Genomic DNA, 21,268 nt, shown 5'->3' with positions numbered 1-21,268 from the left:
GTAGACATTCTTTGTATGTGGCCCTTTTAATGGCTTTCTCCTTGAATACCCTTCAAGTGTACAATTTATTTATTAGGTAATTATGTCTTCACTGTGCTTTCTTAGCAAGTCTGTAGGAGTTGCCCTAAACTAAGAAACATAGTAACTATAATACTAAATAATATAATTACATCTTAAGTAGGCTACATCTTATATCCAGGCCCTCTCTCACTCTCTGAAGATTTTTTGAATGTGTTTTTTTTTTCGCATTTAAAATAATTTACACGCACATCAAAAAATCTGTTTGATATAAAATGTTATAGAGTAAAAGGTTAGTCTCCCTCTTATAGTGTCTCTAAATTGTCTTTTGAATTTTGGTTATATATTGGTAATTTGCATAAATTATCAGCAGAATTTTGAATATATACCTATATATAATATATATTTGTATGTAGTGACAAAGCAAATACAGTAAAACCTTGGATTGTGAGTAACTTGTCCTGTGAGTGTTCCGTGTTCCGCAAGGTGAGCAAACATTTCTAATAAAGTTTAACTTGATAAACAAGCGATGTCTTGCAACATGGGTGGCGTGTGATGCCAAACGCGACATGATCACAGCTGAGCTCATGGTTCTTGAAATTCACTTTGATACACAAGCGTCTTGGATTACAAGCCTGTTTCCGGAATGAATTATGCTCACAAACCAAGGTTTTATGTATTAGCACAATGTAATGCTTTGCACTATGCCTATTTTGATATGAAACAAATTTGAAACTTCGTGTTTTTTGATGTGTATATGTTCTTTTGTAGTTTTGTAAGTAAACTGTTAGAAATATTGTCTAAATTTATGCTTTCTATGCTGTACTTTTTCTTTTCAGTCAGTATCTGTTCATTTCCTACTTTGAGTGATACAAGCATGAAAACACTTAGAACTCCTTTTTATCCTTTTCCTTGTGCTTCACCAGAGTTTGATTTCTTAGGTTGTACTGTAATTATCAAACAGTGGGGGGTATCACAGAAGGGAAATGGGTGTACTGAAAATTCTGCCTACCCATGGGTCTGACTGAATCCTAAATCACATATGTCTGTATAGAAGTGAATAAAAGTAGCTCAGCTAAATTAACATTAAATATAACAGTACTTGATTTAATGCCATAAACGTCATGGTTTAGTAGGTATATACTATTATTACCTTATTTTTAAATATTTTTTTTTTGAGAGCAAGAGAGAGGGAGAGAGAGCGAGCAAGGTGGGGAGTGGCAGAGAGAGAAAGGGAGAGAGAGAATCCCAAGCAGGCTCCATGCTATCAAGGCAGAGCCCAACGTGGGGCTGGATCTCACAAACCATGAGATCATGACCTGAGCTGAAAGCAAGAGTCAGACACTTAACCAACTGAGCCACCCTGGTGCTATGGAAAATAGTACTTTCCAAAACTAACCAACTAGTAAGTGACAGAGCCGGGATTCAAAGGCAGGCAGCCTCCAGGGAAAATAGCTAACAATATTGCTATCTCTCCCCATTCATTCAAGTCTGTGCTCAGATGTTACTTTGTACAAGAGGCATTCTAGATTTGAGTCCCATTATTCCTTAATGCTGTCTATCTTCTTAAGATTTCATCATAAACTGTATTGCCACAGACACTCTATATTTATGTATTTGCTCACCCACTACCTCTTTTAGACTTTGAACTGTTCAAGAGCTAGGACCTCAACTCTTTTATTGTCAACCATTTCCACAATGCCTAGACTAGGATCTGGCTAATATGCATTATTTGTGAGCATTGAGTTAATTCCATGGACCAACATGAACACCTGACTGTTAGCAGTTAATGGGAGTGCTGACATGCTGGGCCATGGTTTGTTTGGTTGTCCATTTTCCTTTAAGTCTTAGAATGGACTCTAGTCATATGGAAGAATGGAAACATTTGCTATATCCAGTTGTGGGATTATGTTGTTTGATCCTATAAATTTGGTCTTATTTATGTACAATTCTTGAAAACTGTTTTCAGAGGTACTGGCATAAGAAACTTTAAACTGGGAAGGTTGTGGCATCGTAGATGCTCAACATTTTAAAGAGCAAACTCACAAGAGCATCAGAGGCTTTGGCCAAATCGAGGGGAAAGCAGTCAAGTAGTAAAGTGTATTCCAAAGAGACAACTGTAACAATTGCTGTCACTGTTCAGCTTGCAGAGTCTCTGGGTTGCTGAGGCCTCTTCGCCATGTGCTTCCATGTCTTTGTTCATTGGGTTGGCTATAACAAAATACCATAGACTAGACTGTTAGAATACCATGAGCTAGCAAATTTATTTCACACAGTTCTGAAGGGTGAAAGCCCAAGAACGAGGTGCTGGCCTCGTCAACTGAGGGCTGTCTTCTGGGTTGAGTCTCCGCCTCGCAGCCTCGCAAGGCAGAAGAGACTAGGGAACTCTCTGGGACTTCTTTTATAAGGACACTAATTCCATTCTTAAGGTTTCTGCCCTTCTGACCTAATCACCTCTCAAAGGCTTTGCCTCCCAATATTACTTTGGGGGTAAGATTTCAACATATGAATTTTGGGGGACACAAACATTCAGACCATAGTGTTTATCCACAGAGAGATGTAATGAAGTGCATCTCTTTATATAGAAATATTCTAATAAATGTTCATTTACTTCACATTTGTGAATCTCTTCATAGTCAGGAAACTTTATTATTCATCTTCGTATTGTCAGTATCTAGCCTAACATCATGTGTATCAAAGATATTGAAAAATACTTGCTGTGCTAATTGTTGGCCTCATTCTAGCCTGTGTTTTAATTCATCTTACATGCAACTGAGCAATGCCTTCTCACTTTAAAAATATTTTTTGCATAACCCTTTATGCACTACACCCAGAATGCAGTTACAACCTGCTCTTTGCCTAGACTCACAACTTCTCCCACCTCTGTTCAATTTTATTTCCTCTGTACTTACTATAGCAGTCCTGAAGCTCAGTGTAGTATACAGAGGCTTCTAACTCTCCCCTTTATATGATCTGCATGTTCTATTTGAGCTCTGTTATTCCATACACCTCATAGCTTTGTGCTTGCCTCAGCACATCACCATCAACCACAGCTTGCTTCACGTCACACAGAAATGTGTCGTTTTCTATTGTACATTTTCAGCATGGAATTAAATTCAGTCCCCTTAGCCTAACATTCAAAATGTGTTAATACCTTGGATTTTGAAATGGAGCTTCTATCAAAAACTCATGCACTTCTGGTTCTGATCACTTTACCTCACTCTTTTTTTTTCCTACCTTGAGCATACCAGCTTCTTTTCCCTCATGTTCTCTGGGAAAACTTTCCACATGAGTCTACCTACTGCTGCTGCTTATGAAAAAATATTTGTCTACACCTCCATTAATGACTTGATACATTCTCCCTTATTGGAAGAAATGAAAGCATTCTGTTTTATTAAATCTCTTTTATGCTTCCTTATTTTCTAATGGCACCTAACATAGTTGTTTGTATTTAGAAAATACCCACTTTTGTGTATTTTTTTATTCTGAATGTGAGACTCACCTGCCAGAAAAGTAACCCATTATGAGTAAACATGCATCATAGCTGTCATGAAAATGACCTTGGACCATAATCTGAGCAACTGAGAATCACACTGTAAAGAAACAGATTAAAACTTTGGTTTGCAAGCATAATTTGTTCTGGAAACATGTGTATAATCCAAAGAACTCATATATCAAAGCAAATTTCCCCATAAGGAATAATGGATACTCAGATGATTAATTCCACAACCCAAAAATATTCATATAAAATATCTACAATACTGTAATATAATACAAAATAATAAAATACAAAATATAAAGAAAAATTAACCCGCACTTACCTTTGAAAACCTTTGTGGCAACTTTTCTACATCTTCCAGAACACGTGGCCATAGCTTTGATATTCTCGTGACTCCTTTTGGTGCATCTAGCCCCCTTATTTCTTCTTTCTTCTTTAATATTGTGCAGATGGTCAACGTAGGCTTCTTATAAAGTCTTGCAGTTTTGGCCACTCGCATACCTTGTTTGTACTTCTCAATGATTTCCTTCTTAATTTCCACCATAATCATCTCCTTCTTACTGCCTTTTCTTTTCAAACTTTTTCTGCATGTGGGCCACTGTATACACTTGCATGGATGTTGACTATAGTACAGTATTAATAAACTCTTATCATCTACTGTATTAATGCAACTAGCGATAAGGCAGCAGAGGGAAGGGTCTATATCTGCAGGCAACCTGACCTAGAATGAAGCAAAGCATTCCTAAGCTTACTCTTGTCTGGAAAAGTAAAGGACTGTCCATAGGTGCTTTGAAGAGACAAAATACACTAGTGCCAGTTGTAGGCACCTTCCAACATTCTGAAGAATCACTGATTTCTGCCAAACACTGTAGTCTGAGACTGAGCATCTGAGCATGGGAGAATATCACCCAGAATCTTGCAGAGAGACAGAGAGAGAGAGAGAGAGAGAGAGAGAGAGAGAGAGAGAGAGAGAACCATTGGCTTAGTTGTGGTAATACAACATTCAGCGTCACATACGACTTGTATTGCAAGACATCGCTCATTTATCAAGTTAAAATTTATTAGAAATGTTTGCTCGTCTTGTGGAATGATCACAGAACAAGTTACTTGCAATCCAAGGTTTTATTGTAATAGGAAACAAAGATTACAAAACACATAAAATTTTAAAAATTGATCTTAGCCAGTTAGGAGAAAGAGGCAAAAATGTATTTGGATAAGAGTTGGTTTCATTCTTTGAAACGTTATTCAGCACATTTTCCGATTTTTATTATCTTCAATGTTGCCAAATCTCCTGTTCCTCAGAGAATCTGGTGTGGAAAGATCAACACCATTACCTCAGTTTGTTTAGAATCTGGCAAGGATGATTGTCATAAGCATCGGGAGGCAGGCTAAGAGTGATTATGCTGTACCCTTGGTACATGGTACCAGGGAAAAAATAACCAGGATTCTTAAATTTTCCTTTTTTTTTTTGGTAGACCATGTTGTTTAGGCTCAGAAAAGATGATTGGTGAGGAAACTGGGAAAATTATTGATTATTGGCTGGGAGAAAGCTTTATTGCCAGAGAGAGCAGCTTTCGCATAGATAGTGAGGCAGGGAGGATAATAAAACTTTCAAACAATGGGAAAGAAAAAAGTGTGTTTCTGCATGTAAAGAGTAAGTATGGAATGTAAAAACCAGATCATTTGGGGAATTTTAGAACTAGTTCCAGACTTTGGGCTTTATTGTAATTGCTATAAAAACCTCTGAAGAGGTTGGAGTTCACATTTCCTATATAGGATTATCAGATAGAACACGGTGGAATAGATTGGTTGGACTGCTAACAGTGGATGATGGGGACCAGGTAGAAGATGTTATTTCAGGTGAGGGAGTTGGAAGATTTGACTCTATGTAACACGATGGAGTGCAAACATTTCTGGTTATCCATTTATTACAATGCTAAATTACAGAATAATTTGAACCATATTGGATTTTTAAAAAAAGAAAGCAAGGCTTATTATATTTTTAAAATATAAACTGCCTGCCAAGTTTTTTGATGAATAGAGAATATAAAGTAACCCAGCACTGAGCAGGAGATAACTTGAGAACCAAGATAAAAGAGAAAGATCATATTAAAAAAAAAGACATTTTGAAGACATTCGGGTCTCTAAATTGTGATGTGGAATAGGTATTTTAATTTTTAATTTATTTTTCCTTCTCTAATATCAGCATATAATATAAGGTGTATGGGTATAAACATGTGCATATATGAATATATGAACACAGATAAGTGAATTAATAATAAATGAACTGAAAATTAAATACAATGTTATGATATAGGTGCCCAATTCAAACAAGATGTTCTAAAAGGAAATTTAAATAAGAGCCTCCTGGTTCTGGTTTAGTCTAACCTGTTTGTATTAAATACAAACCTATTGTATTAAACTTAACACATTTTAACTAGAGTATTAAATAACTAGGAAATCATGGTGTTCCAAAAAACTCCCAGTTTGGGTGACTTAGAAATGTTTTATTTTTTTTAAGCATTCCTTCTATTTATCCTTTCACTTTTCTTCAAACATAACATTTTGTGGGTAGATTTCTCCTCTTCCCCCTACAATGTAAAAAGCTAGAAGGAGCATTGCTTCCAACTTAACAACATATACTGGATAATCTGTAAAGTCACAACTTTTCTTGAATTCATCAGAGAGCTGAGGTCACGGTGAAACCAATGGACCCTAAATCAAAGCAAAGATAAACACTGTTAAGGAGGATTAGACAGTAGGACTTGCTCATTGGGAGCAGCTGTTGGGTTCTGGGGGGCATTCCAGAAAGTAGGAAGAATTGAGCTGCATTTTTAAACAGCATGCTAGTGGCTGATTGTGGGTGAGTATGAGAGTATGGACACCCTGAGTTGCACAGGCACGAAGAGGATTCCTACCCCCTTGAAGGCTTTTCACAGACCTCACTGGATGCCCACAAGAAACATTGAAGGCGGATCCAGAGAACAGAGAAAGGTTCCCTTTGAGGTAGGCCTGGCAGAAGGCTTTGCATCTACTGTATCATCCTGAAGCAGCTCACCCTCTCACCCTCAGGACAAGGATGAAGACTCATTGCAGCTGAAGGAAGGGAACAGAAAACCTCCTATGCCTAGAGTTGGCGGGGGGAATATATCCAGGGCCAAGATAATTCATGGAAAGCATCACTGGGAAGACCTTGCATGGAGATCCAGTATTTGGGCCACTGATCCATTGCTTCTCCACTCCAAATGTGTCTGTCCTTGTCCTAAGTGATACTCAAACATTTTGTTTCCTTAAAAGAACTCTAGAGTACAAATCAAAACCACAGTGAGATACCCACCACTCTGCATTCCCACCAGCAGTGGGAATGCCACTCTAGAAAACAGTATGGAGGTTCCTCACAAAATTAAAAATAGAACTACCCTACGACCAGCAATTGCACTATGAGGTATTTATCCAGAGGATACAAAAATGCTGATTTGAAGGGGCACATGCACCCCAGTGTTTATAGTAGCACTAACGACAATAGCCAAAGTATGGAAAGAGTCCAAATGTCCATTGATGAATGCTTAAAGAAGAAGTGTGTGTATGTATGTACACACACACACACACACACACACACACACACACACACACACACTGGAATACTACTAAGTGATGAAAAAGAATGAAATCTTGCCAATGGCAACAATGTGGATGGAACTACCATGTATTATGCTAAGTGAAACAAGTCAGAGAAAGACAAATATAAGATTTCACATATATGTATAATTTAAGAAACGAAACAGATGACCAGAGGGGTAGGCAAGCAAAAATAAGATAAAAACAGGGAGGGAAACCATAAGAGACTCTTAAATACAGAGAACAGACCGAGGGTTGGAGGGAGGTGGGTGGTGGATGGGCTAAATGGGCAATGGGCATTAAGGAGGGCACTTGTTGGGATGAGTACTGGGTGTTATATGTAAGTGATGAATCACTAAATTCTGCTCTTGAAACCATTATTATACTATATGCTATCTAACTTGGATTTAAATAAATTTTTAAAAAAGAGAGCACTAGAGGAAGACAGGTTCTCTTTCCCGATTCTGGAAAGCTTTGCTGCTTTTTGTTCCAGTGAGGGGCTGGTATATTGACATGTTGGCACCTGCTGGAGTTCACTTACTTCCATGAGTTTCAGTCACATTCTGCAGGGATCTTCACTAAGAGGATCCCTAGAGCCATCTTTTTGGATCCTTCTTGGGACCCCAGGAAGCTCCCTAGAGAGTTTCCTAGCACCCTCCCTTCTGCTGGAATCTTCCCAGTGATGTTCTGGTGAGTCCAGCTGGTGCCCAGACAGGATCCCCTAAGTTCAACAGAACACCTGTCTGACAGCTTGACAGTGTCCTGGTGAATTTCCTGCCCACCTGCCTTAGTCTGCTGATAAGCTTTTGGGGAAAAAGTTACTGCCTGCCACTTCTGGTCCACAGTTCTGTGTTCACAACCCCCCCTATCATCAGTGTCCCAGAGGCAGGTTTCCAGCCTACCAGCCCAGCCTGTAGTCTTCAACCCACCTGTTTCAGCCCACCAACTGTGTATCAGCTCTGATCATGAATAGTTCAGATACAGATGCTGGAGCCCTATATCCTCCAATGAAATCTGAATCCCAGGCTTGAGAAGGATTATCTCCTTCAAAGTCCATCTTCCTAGGGTTACTCTCTCTCTCATCAGTGAATTGTTCTTTAGGAATTTCCTTTTATTCCCTTTTAGTAGTCAATGCCTTGGAATATTTCATGGTTCTTCCATGAACAATATGGTTCCATCGAGATGTGGTTTCCATGTCCTGACTGGACCTTAAATGATACAGAATTAGTACCATAAGTGGTCTCAGGAGATAGATTCACAAAGATGAGGTTTGGGATTTATTTGATCCTGGTTTTGGGATTGAGCCCAATGGATAGACTGGACCATTTATTAATTTCTTACCAGGTCCAAATTCACCAAACTGTGATACTGAAACTTCAAAACAAACAAACAAAAAAAGTTTCAACAGCAGAGGGCACTGGAGGGACACTCAGGGAGAATGGGGCTTTTCATCCTTGTTCTAAAGTGCTTTGTTTCTGCTGCTGGGAAGCTGGGCTAGCCTGCATGACACCCAGGAGAGCAAATTCTCAGTGAATTTCAGCAGCTCTCACTGTTGACTGTCTGAGCTTTTCAGCAAGCAGCGCTTACAGAGTTGCCCAGTAAGATCTGTGGCCCCAGCTGGCTTCCTTGTGGTTCCACAGTATGGAGAGTGCCACAGATGCCTCACCTGACTTCCCTGAGGCAAATCTAGTGGCTCCCCCCAGGAACAGTATCTGGGCAAGCTCCAGGGATTCTCCCTCTAATTTCTTGGCAAGTTTAACAGCAACGCATGTGGGCAGATTCCCATTGAATTCCATGGGTGGCCCAGCTGGCTTCCCCATGTTCAGTAGTATCTCGCATGGCCAGATTTCTCACTTCTGCAGGCTCCATAGCCAGCATCTCAGACAGTTCAATATATACTCCCTTTTGTTCTTAGCTGTTTCCCAGTGGCTTTCTGCTGAATCCAGCTTATACCCTTTCTAGCTTTCGAGCAAGTTCCAAAGCATCCCCACACCAGATTCACAGTGTGTGTGTGTGTGTGTGTGTGTGTGTGTGTGCATATTTGTATATGTATATGTGTGTGTGTATATATATATACATATACATATATATACGTACACATGTATATACATATATATGTGTGTGTGTGTGTGTGTGTGTGTGTGTGTGTATTTATTTATTTATTTATTTGCACCCAGAAAGTAGTTTCCTGCCCACCCAATGTAGCCTTCTGGCACTCCAACAGGAATTTCCAAATGCTTTTCTGAACTTGTACTATCTTGTCCATCAATCTAATTGAACAAACACCCCAGTGCCAACTGTGGAAAGTCTCTTGCCTGGGAGGAATTCAGGAGCCTTCTCCACTATCCAGTGTGTTGCAATTCCACCCTCCTTCAACAATGACTGAATTCCAACCTTGAAAGGAGCCCATGCTTCCATGTTTGTTTCACACTTGGATACTCCCTCTCAACCCAAGGATATTATTTTGAGGTCTCTCTTATCTCCTAGCAATTTAATTCCTTGCTGATCGTTAATCACTCTTTATATTAAAAATTTCCATTTCATTTTACTCTGAGGTCTCTATTTACCGACTAGTTCTAACACATTTAAAAGGAGAGTGCCTAGCTAAGATTGATGTTGAACCAAAGAAACCTTGAGGGTCCCTCTGCCCAACTACCTCAGCTAGCATGTACCAAGTAACAAAAACCAGCAGATCTACACAAATTAATAATGTTGGAAATGGAACAAGAATACAAAATGATTTTTCCTCCATTTAATTGCTCTTAAATGTGACTGTTGAAAAAATAGCATTTGTCTGTTCATAGTATATGTAAAAGTAAAATGTAATACCAAATTAGTACAATGGATAGGAAGAATGCATTTGGAGTATGTTGTTTGAGGTCCTTAGAATACAGCTACAGTATTTTTATATTATCTGGATATAGACCACGACTCATTAAATACATATATTGTAAACTCAACATCTATTGGGGGGACATATTATAAAAGAGTGCTAACTAGTAAGCTGATTATAGATATAAAATGAAACAATAATAGTCCAAAAGAAGAAAAAAAATAAAAGAAACAACAGATGAAATGAATAGAAAACAGCTGGGAAGATTTTTAATCCAGCCATATCAATAATCACATTAAATCTCAATGATCTAAACTCAGGGGTCAGCAAATTGCAGACCAAGGGCCAAATCCAGCCATGCCCATTTGTTTGCATATTGATTATGGTTGATCTTATACTTACAGAATTGGTTAGTTATGACAGAGACCTAATAGCCTGAAAACATGAAAATAATTATGATCTGGCCTATTACAGAAAAATTTACCAACTTCTAAGAACATCAATGAAAAAAACCAGAGATGGTAAATTTGATTTAAAAAAAATCCCAAGAACCAACTACATGCTAGGTATAGGAAAGCCACTTTAAATATGAAAATATATATAAGTTAAAAGAATTGAAAAAGATGCTAGAAAAACACAATAAATTTAAAAAGAATTATAGTGGTGGTGTTTCCATCAGAAAAAGTAGACCAGTATAGGGGATGAGATTAGGGATATAGAAGAATAAATAAGAACACAGTATAATGATAAAAGGGTCAGTTCACAGCTATGTACCTAGTAACTTCAAAATATACAAAGTAAATACTATAAGAATGTTAAAAAGAATTAAATAAATCCATAATTACACATGAAGATTTTAACACTTCAAGGTTAACAAATGTAGAAAGTAAGTATATAGAAGGTACAAGCACCATTATCAGCCAATTTGACCAAATATATGTAAAATGTATGCATATATACACTTATTTTTTGACTGTTCATGGTAGAATCAATAAACTGTATAATGTAGGCCATAAAAAATCTCAATAAATTAAAAAGGATTGAAACAATACAAAGTATGTTTTCTGACCAGAGTGAAAGTAAACTAAAAATTATGAACAGAGATATGTGGAAAATAGCCAAATACCTGGAATTTTTACACTTGAAAATAAATTGTGGATCAAATAGCTAATCATGGAATGATACAAAAATATTTTAAATCGAAGGAAAATGGAAATGCAGCATATCAGATTTATGGAATAATGCTAAGGTTTTTTGAAAAGTTTATAGCTTAAAAATTATCAAATTAGTGATTGAAGCTTACATTTTAAGAAACTAGGAAAAGAACAAAACTACATTCAAAATAAGCAGAAAATATGGAGTTAAGATCAGTGCCCCAAATGAATTGATTTTCAATATACTTTCAATGAATAGTTGGAAATTGCAATAAAAAAAACCCATAAGGGGTGCCTGGGTAGCTTAGTCAGTTAAGTGGCCAACTTGATTTTGGTTCAGGTAATGATCTCACAGTCGTGAAATTGAGCCCCAGCATCAGGCTCTGTACTGGGCATGGAGCCTGCTTAAGATTCTATCTCTCCTTCTACCCCTGCCCCACCAGCTCACACTCAGTCTTTCTCTCTCTCAAAACATAATAATATCTAAAAAAAAATTAAAAAACATAAGAATTACGAATATTTAAATTTCATTAAATAAGTGCATTACTTGCCCTGTGAACTGAAATATTAGAAAAATTAAAGAAGCTCCCGATAATTGGAGAAATGTACTATGCTCATGGATCATAGGACCCACCCTATGTTTATTGTCCAAAATTTTTACAGGTACTGAAAACTTCATGGATATGGCAATTGAAGGGAAACAGGCCAATTGATAAATGATGGATAGATGAGAGATGATAGATAAAATGTGTTTATAATAAGTGATATGGAGAAATACATATTCTGTGTTTTCTGAAAGAGATAACATAGATCTACCATTATATACGTTTTTATTTGTTACTTATATAAGAACGGTGGCAGGCTTGAGATGCAACTAAGGCAGGATGCTCTATACTCCTTTGTAAAACCCCTTATTCATTGGTATACTAAGTTCTTATCAAAGAACCGACAGAATAAATACATTTCCTAAAATGGAATTAGTAAATGTACTCATAAATTTGATGTATACTCCCACAGATTTTAAAAGAGTACACAGAAATTCTGTATAGTTGAAAGGATGTATCAACTTGTCTAAACCCATCTTCATAGTGTTTCATCTTTTTTTTTTTTTTTTTTTTTGGGAAATGACCTAAGTTACATAAGTTAAATATCTTTAAATCTGTGTTTATGGGTATTTCTCAGTTCTCTCTTTTTTTTAATTTTTAAAAAATATTTTATTTTTGAGAGAGAGACAGAGCATGAGCAGGAGAGGGGCAGAGAGAAAGGGAGACACAGAATCTGAAACAGGCTCCAGGATATGAGCTGTCAGCACAGAGCCTGATGCGGGGCTCAAACTCACAAACCGTTGAGATCAAGCCCTGAGCCAAAGTTGGACATTCAACCGACTGAGCCACCAGGTGCCCCTCAGAATTTCTCTTAAAAAATTTTTTTTAATTTATTTATTTTAGAGCATGTGTGAGTGGGAGAGGGACAGAGGGGAAAGAGAGAGAATCTCAAGCACAGGCCATGCTCAGCACAGAGCTGGATACGAAGCTGGATCCCATGATCCCAGGATCATGACTTGAGCCAAAGTCAAGAGTCAGACGCTCAACCGACTAAGCCACCTAGGCACCCCTCAGAGGTTCTTTTATAAGAAATGAGGCAAAACACAAATATCTAATCATGTATATGAAGCAATATATGTGATAGGTATTTTATCTACAGGCATACAGAGTTTGTGTGTTTTCACAGGGTTTGTGGTACACAGATCAGAGAGGTAGAGAATGGAGGTGTGATTTGCTATCTATCCTGTCCTTGTCTTCTGGACAGGTTTTGAATTTGTAAAGTAAGAGAAGAGTTTTAGATTCAAAGCACAAGCCAAAGGGAGGCATGGACTTGATGAGAGGGCACTGTTCTCTATTCCCCCACAATCTCCTGTGCATTGTTGGAGTCCTGAAGACAGGGGTGGGGAGAGCCATTGCAATTAGCAACATAAATGCTTATGACTCCTAGGTGAATTGTGTTCTAATAAAGGACAATGGCAGGCTGCCAGCCTAAACTGAGTTTTAATCAGTAAATAGAAACTGTTCTGACCAGGCTATCCAGGTGATTCTTTCAAAAAGCCAAATATAGTCATGATAGGCCCTGTCTTTAATTATTCCATGGCTTTCCATTGCTTATTGAATAAAAAGCAACAATGAATACAATGGTATACATTCTCATGCTATCCGCATATTTTACCCCTCATTAATTACGTAATGATGTCATTGTGTGATTGGTCAAATAGTATTAGTCTTCTTTAGTAGAATGGAGTGTCTCATAAAGTAGACACCATACCTGTCTTTTTCACTGTTATTTTCAGAAACCACCAAACTTAACTCACTGGTTGAGTGAATAAATGAATGCTCTTCCTGAATTTAAATTTGGAGTTCCCAGAATGGAGTCGATGCATTTTCTTTATATAAAAATATTGACCCAACGGTTGTAGAAAGATTGACTTTGTGTAGAAAACCTCAGAGGTGTGAAAAGGGAGGCAATCTGAGTATAAGCACACGTGAGCTTCTCTCATGCCAGACTTGCGAGTTGGGGGATGGACACGGTTTGGCTGTGACTTGAACGTACCGGGTCTGCCTTACAGAGACTGCCGTTCAACTCATCTGCCAAAGGAGATTCCTAAAGTGGTTTCTTCAACTTCTGTTTGTGCGTATGATTTCCCAGGCTTCCTCATGTACCTCTTTTGACTACTTCAGTTCCGGAAGCTTTATAGGAGCACTGTGGCCGTCTTTCAGCAACTCCAGTGATAACACTGGATTTTACCTTTCATTTCTGAGTTTCTTGACCTTTATCTTCCCTCTCTTGATGCTTTCAACTCCTGCTACCTTCCTTAGATGCCTGCTAATCTTTGCTGATAGTTACCATCCTGACAGACACCATGGCTCTACACAGACCCTTATCTACTCCAGTTCCTCCACCCCCATCTTTCACGACTGCATGTCTTAAAAAACCATATGTTCCCGAGTGTCAGGAAGTTCTGTCAAACGTTATGAAATCTCATGAATAACATAATTGAATCCTCCTTGCTCACCTCCCTTTCCTCTTTAGATTTCCATACATCCTCACCCCAGGTGTTCCTGTGGTTCATGGCCTCTTTTTATAAGAATAATCTGTAGAATTTAAAGAATAATTTACACAAATAATTATAATTTATTAAGATCTACAAAATGGAAATGAATCTGGGCACTTTGTGTTTCTCTAATTGTGAACAGTAGTCTTGCAAAGTAAGAATGATGATCCCATTTTCTAGAGAAGGAACAACCAGCCACTTTGAATTCCTTTTGACAGGGTTCACATTCTACACATCTTGGAAGGCAAAGTGTCCTTTCTGAGAGAGCTTAGCAAGAAATGGTGGTATTTCTTCATTCTCTGCACCTCTCAGAAATATGGGAGTAACTGAACTCTCTATCCTCTACTCTCTCACAAGGAGAGGATCAACAATTCCACAGTATTACTTTTAGGTTACCCGGAAAGTACAAAAAAGAACTTATCAAAATAACTAGTAGAGGAGGCCAAGAATATACAATGGGAAAAAGACAATGTCTTCACGGTGCTGGGAATCTAGACAGCTACATGCAAAAGAATGAAACTGGACCACCTTTTTTTATACCATATACAAAAACAAACTAAAAATGGGTTAACTGCCTAAATGTGAAACCTGAAACTGCAAAATTCCTGGAAGAAAGGCAGTAATTTGACATCATAGAAACACTTTTCTGGATCTGTCTCCTCTGGCAAGAGAAACAAAAGCAAAATTAAACTATTGGGACTATATGCCAAAATAAAAGGGTTTGCACAGCAAAGGAAACCATCAACAAAATAAAAATACAACCTGCCAAATGGGAGAAAATATTGGCAATTGATATATATGATAAAGGGTTAATATCCAAAATATATAAAGAACTTCTACAACTTATCACCAAAGAAACCAAATGATCTAGTTAAAAAAATGGGTATGGTACATGAATAGACATTTGTCCAAACAAATCATACAGATGGCCCACAGACACTGAAAAGATGCTCAGCATCACCAAATATCAGGGAAATAATGAGATGCCTGTCAGAATAGCTAAAATCAAAACCACAAGAAATAACAAGTGTTGGTGAGGATGTGGAGAAAAAGGAACCCTTATGCACTGTCAGTGGGAATGTAAATTGGTGCATCCATGCTGGAAAACAGTATGGTTTCCTCAAAAAATTAAAAATAAGAATTAGCATATGGTCTGGTAATTCCACTACTGGGTATTTACTGAAAGAAAATAAAAACACTAATTCCAAAAGATATATATTCCCCTAGTGTGTTTTTTTAATTTGAGAGAGAGAGAGAGAGAGAGAGAGAGAGAGCGCACATGCAAGTAGGGCCAGAGAGGGAGAGAGGGAGAGAGAATCTCAAGCAGGCTCCATGCTGAGAGAGAATGCCAATGCCGGGCTCCATCCCATTGCACTGGGATCATGACCTGAGCCAAAATCAAGAGTCAGACACTCAACCAACTGAGCCACCTGGGCAGCCCTATTACTGCCCTTCTTAAAAATGTTCTTTACAATGCCACCCAATAGAAATTTCTAAATGGAAATATATTATCTTTATGTAATTTTTTCCTGTGGTTGTTACTTACCTTGGTTAAGCACAAACTTTTTACTATGACATACAAGATGCTTCAGAATTTGTATCCCACTGGGTCTCCACAGAGTACCTCTTTCTTCATCTACCTTTTGCATTCCAACCATATGAATGAGATTTAGTTGTCTCTATATATTGTCATGGTTGTGTATACTGTTCTTTTTTCCCATTTTCTCCTATTTTTGACCTCAGGAGCCACTGTTCCCGATGGAACTGTATCTTATCCTTTATGTGTTAGGGAGAGAAAACAGTTGAGAAACTCAGCATATGATTTTCTGCATAATTATTGTACTGTGAATATTCTCATATCAGTTATATGTCTACCTGACCATTTCTCTCTGCTAAGTTAAAGCTTTCTTTATTATACATTCTTGTATCTCAGTGCCTGGCACATGGTTGATTATAAGTTAGTAATTGAAAGTGTGAGTGTTGGAATGATTTCCAGAAAGATGTCTTGCACAGTATCCTTCTTTCTTTTTTTAAGATATTCATCTTCGAGATTAGTGAAAGCCCCACTGTTTGAGTTTTTGTTTCCTTAGAGAAAGAACACTGTAGAAATACAAAATGATCTTTATTGATACTGTCCTGTCAACTCAGTCTTGCTACTACTAACTTGATTAATTTGACACTATTTTACATGTCCCAAACACCAACACAAATACCAAAGAATAGAACCAACCTGGTAGGATTATGTTCAGAAATGGGAAACCCAGGACATTTTGAGAAATGAATGGATTTAATGGCACGTAGAACTTAATTTGTGAACTGTTAGATGGAAAAAAAAACCCTCTTATGATCACTACAAGTATTATTTAGGGTGCCGTCTTCAGCAATTCATAAAATTCAGCTCCAAAAGAGAATCTCAAAGGGCAAGTTTGCAAATTGTGCTGTCGTCTTTAAAACCTTCTCTTTCTTGAGCGGGGGAATGCTTTTCCACAATGATTTCTAGTTTCTAGTAATGCACTCACCGCCTCAGCTGTTTCATCTTTTTTATTAATGCCAAATCGGCCTGATGGTGACTGACATACTGTCTTTTTGAAATACACAGATCACATAGAAGGCATTTCTTAAAACAACAGTTGTTCTAAAGCCACAGATGGGTCTGTAGCACCCATAATCCTACCCCTGTTTTATAAACAATAGTTGGCAGCCTGCATGAGTTGAGGATTGCAGAGTGTCAAGGAATCTTGGAGGGTCTCTATGGGCCTTAATGAAGACAGCCAGTGTTGTCATCTGGTTGTCCAATGAGGGGGAGGAAAAAACCAAAAGTTTTTAATTCAATACTTGAATGAATTAAGGAATGAATAGCAAATGTTACAGTGAAACCAATTCTCATCCCCAGTGAGCCCATACGGACCTTGCATTCCTAGTAGCAGAATTTGTTGTATGCCCTTGAAGTTGAGCTTTACTTAAAATAGTCATTACAGCTTAATGGAGCAAAGTTTGGATTCTTTTTAAAAAGGCAATGAGTAAATCATTTATCCATAAGGTTTCGGAAGATAGTACTATTTAGGAATTCAATAATATAGCCAATACTTATTAAAAAGCTTACAACATATCTAGTGAAGCAAGAAAACCAGGGAATACAAATATCAATATCATTTTGATAGCCCTTAAGCAACTCAAAGTGAAGCAAAGAGAGAACCATGTTTATAAACCAATTATAATTTGAAAAGCACATAGTATATACATAGGAAATGCTAACTCTTATGTATACTAGACTTGTATATGAAAGGTATCACATAGTGTATACTCCTTTTTGTCTGGCATCTTTCACTTAGGATAATTATTCTGTGATTCATCCATTAGTACTACATGCCAATAGTTCTCTTTGTTATTGCCAAATATATCCCAAGGTATATATTTTATCACAGTTTTCTCATTCATTCACCTGTTGAAGGTTTTTCTAGTTCTTGGATAATACAAACAAAGCTACTATAAATGTTCATATATAGGTCTTCGTATGGACATTCTCCCCTTTCTCTTCAATAAATATGAATGGAATGGCTGGATCATATGGCAGATGCATATTTGACATTTAAGAAACTACTGAATTATTTTACAAAGTATTTGTACTCATATATGTATATATGAGTTATATATATGAGTGTGTTTATGTATATACTTCTATATGTTTACATACTTATGAGTATGTATGCTTTTAAAAGATGTTTATTTTGAGGAAGTGAATGAAAGAGCGTGTGCAAGTCGGGGAGGGGCAGAGAGAGAGAGGGAGAGAGAGAATCCCAAGCAAGCTCCACACTGTCACCACAGGGCCCAAGCAGGGCTCAAGCTCATGAACATGAGATCATGACCTAAGCCGAAATCAGGAGTCTGATACTTAACTAGCTGAGACACCCAGGTGCCCCTGAGTGTGTATGCTTTTCTATGTAGGTATTTAGAGATTTTAAGGAACTGGCTCATGCTGTTACACGGCCTGGCAAATCTGAAATCTGTAGGGTAGGTCAGCAGGCTGAAAACTCAGGAATTCTGCCTCAAACCTACAACACAGAAACCCAGCCTTCTCTGGGAAACTTCAGTCTTTGCTCTTGTTACAGCTTTGAATGGATTGGATAATGTCCACGTATATTATGGAAGGTAATCTTTATTTAAAGTCAATTGATATGTTAATCACATCTAAAAATTATTCACAACAACGTCTAGACTCATAGTTTGACCAAACAACTGGACACCATAGCCTGGCCAAGTTGGCACATACAGTAACAATCACATAATGTAATCATACATACATGCACACAATCACTCTACTGTTACCCTTCCCTAAGGAGACAATCTATAATCACAGTTAGTATCTGCCTCTAGCTCAAAGTAAAGGATTTTGAGTTGATCTTCATGCCTCTGTTAGGTCAAATGTGAGTCCATCATTTTGTACCCCATAGTTAAAACACACAGCCACTGAAAACCTTTCCAAGATCTAGAGTTCCAGGGAGAACACCATTATATCTCCAAGGACAGGGGTGTATGCATGCACAAGAATGCACACACATACAAACAATAAATAATAAGTAGTAAGTAAGTTGGTGTATAGAAAATGTCACTTGCTTCTTGCCTAGGGTAAGGAATAATCTCTCCTCTGATAATAGCCATGAGTTCCTTGGTTTGACAATCTGACAACATATAGAAATGCTTCCTCGGATAACTGTATTTTTCTTTGACCACCAATGACATATCTCGGGGCATTTTAAGTGAACATAATAAGGGATAGGAAGCCATTGATTTTAATTGGCTAGATTATAAAGTAAAAAAAAAAAATCTCAGGTTTTTGTATAACATTGTTTGGAGTTTCTCAGAAATATAGCACACTATCAGGCAGCTAGTCAATTTTGTTATGATAAACACCATGGATTAGAAATAAATTGCAGAAACGTTATAAATCCATAATTGTAGAATCTGGATAATGCGCTTTTTTCTTTTTCTAAGTGATTGTCTTCTGTCATTTCTATCCTTTCTTGTAGCCTTTAGAGAAATGACGTCCATTCTCTTTTTTACCTAGAGACTATGTTAAGTAATAGGCATGCTTGATGAAGCATAGCCCAATGTGTCCCTATCATAAAGTGCCTCCGATAAAATTGAAGCAATGAATACTTCTGCCATTGGAGTCAAGAGCAGGAGATGATGGAGGTGTGGAATAAAAAGAATCAACATCACACATTTTTATAAGTACTGTTGGGTCCAAAAATCAATCCCCACTGTACTTGTTGCCTAATTGTTCATTGCAAAATGTTTTGTTTTCTTCATTTTACTCCTGGAGACCAAAGGCTTATTTGATCCTGTTGCCTCAGATTGTTGGCATAGGGTAGAAGAAGCTCTGTCTTTAAAAAAGAACAGAAGAAAAGAACTACATGTAATACTTTTCCTAATCTCAGACATGTTACCTTAGAAGGAAGTTGATTCTTTTCTATCAGGATTCTACTGAAGACTATAAGAAACAAATATATGCCCAAATCTGAGATTTTTCCGCCAGGTTCCCTACCCTTCTATCTTTGGTATGCATATAGACCAAAATCCAGATAAAAATCTATCTCTTTTCCTAATGTGTAACCCGAAATGGACTCCCTCCTCACCCCCAAAGGATCTTCAGTTCATTTTATATCGTTCAGTTCCCTTTTTTGGAGTATGCTACTTTCAACACTGCAATCCTGGTCTCAACTTCCAAATCAAATAATTAACAATATATATAGGAATGAATAGAAATCTAACTCAAGCTAGCAAAAATTAGTTTACTAGCTCTTTTATCTTGCAAGTTCAGGAAAAGAGAAACTTTCAGGGCTGGTTGGATTCAGAGATGCAAGTGATATGGTAGCCTTTCTCTTGGGTCTGCTTTCTTCTAAGTACTGGCATCACTCAAGCCCGTGATGGGTGATTCAGATGCAGTCTATGGAACAGATTTGAGGAAAAAATAGCCTGAATCATGATATGTTTTAGAAGGACCTTGTAAGCCAAGTCCATGAGTCAATATAGAGGCCAAAAATTCCTTTGTAGAAGTGATGGAGGATGTAAGAGGGTGGAAAGGAGAGTGGCCTGAGCAAAGGGTACGGAAGATGGAAAAACACTTCACTTGTTTCAAAGCTTCAAGAAGAGCTAGTTCTGCTGTTGGAGGTACAAAATCGTACCCTTTTCTGTCTTAGTGGTGCCTTGTAAAAACATTTAGAAGAGAATGGATCTTTTTCTGGTTAACATGGGGGATGCTTCATCAATAAAGAAGGATTGAAGTTTCCAAATGGTAGAAAACGTTGTGTATTTCTCTGGGCCATTTGTTGAAGCTCTTATAAGGGACTCCTTTAGGCAAAAATCACATGTTGTCCTACCAAGAATCCCCAGGAATAGCAGTCCAGCTGACTGCACATGAAGCCAACCCTACCCCATGGCTGAAAGATGGAAACCAAACATCATAAAGATGCTAGATGCTTATTGAAAGCAGTTACAGACATTTTAGTGGCTTGGGACAGTGTAATAGTCCTGACTAGAAGAGTATATTTTGTGGTCAATCTTCTTCCCTTTTATGATGGTTTTATCTTTACCCATTAAGAAAAGCATAGCAGAGTTCTGCTCTCTCTGTGACACTCAAGTTTTTATAGGCAGTGATCTGCAAAAGTTGAGTCTGGGTTGGGTTCCAATAGCTCCCATCTGCTGCTGCCTGATATTGACCAAGAAGTCCCTTGGGGTGGAGTAAATGGTGTGTGTTGTTCCTCGGTCACCAACATCTAAAACAGAGAACTGGTGAGCAAGCCTGTAAAAAAATTGAGTCACTGGGATGGGGTTCAATAAAGCAGGGCTAGAATTTCTTTTCTGGAAAAGGAGAAAATAATCTTTCATTGTATTTAAAAGTAAAGATTTGATTTGGCCATGCAGAGAACATTTGTTTTGTTTTTTTTTTTTTCCACTATTTTGAAGAGATGGATATTAATTGGTGTGTTTAACTTGGATGCCGCGTTGGGCATCATGCAGGACTTCTTAGCCTGAGCACTGTC

This window comes from Panthera pardus, unplaced genomic scaffold, assembly GCF_024362965.1.
Source record: "Panthera pardus isolate Hobbes unplaced genomic scaffold, ASM2436296v1 HiC_scaffold_7, whole genome shotgun sequence".
Lineage (NCBI taxonomy): Eukaryota > Metazoa > Chordata > Mammalia > Carnivora > Felidae > Panthera > Panthera pardus.
This window is presented reverse-complemented; position numbering follows the sequence as displayed.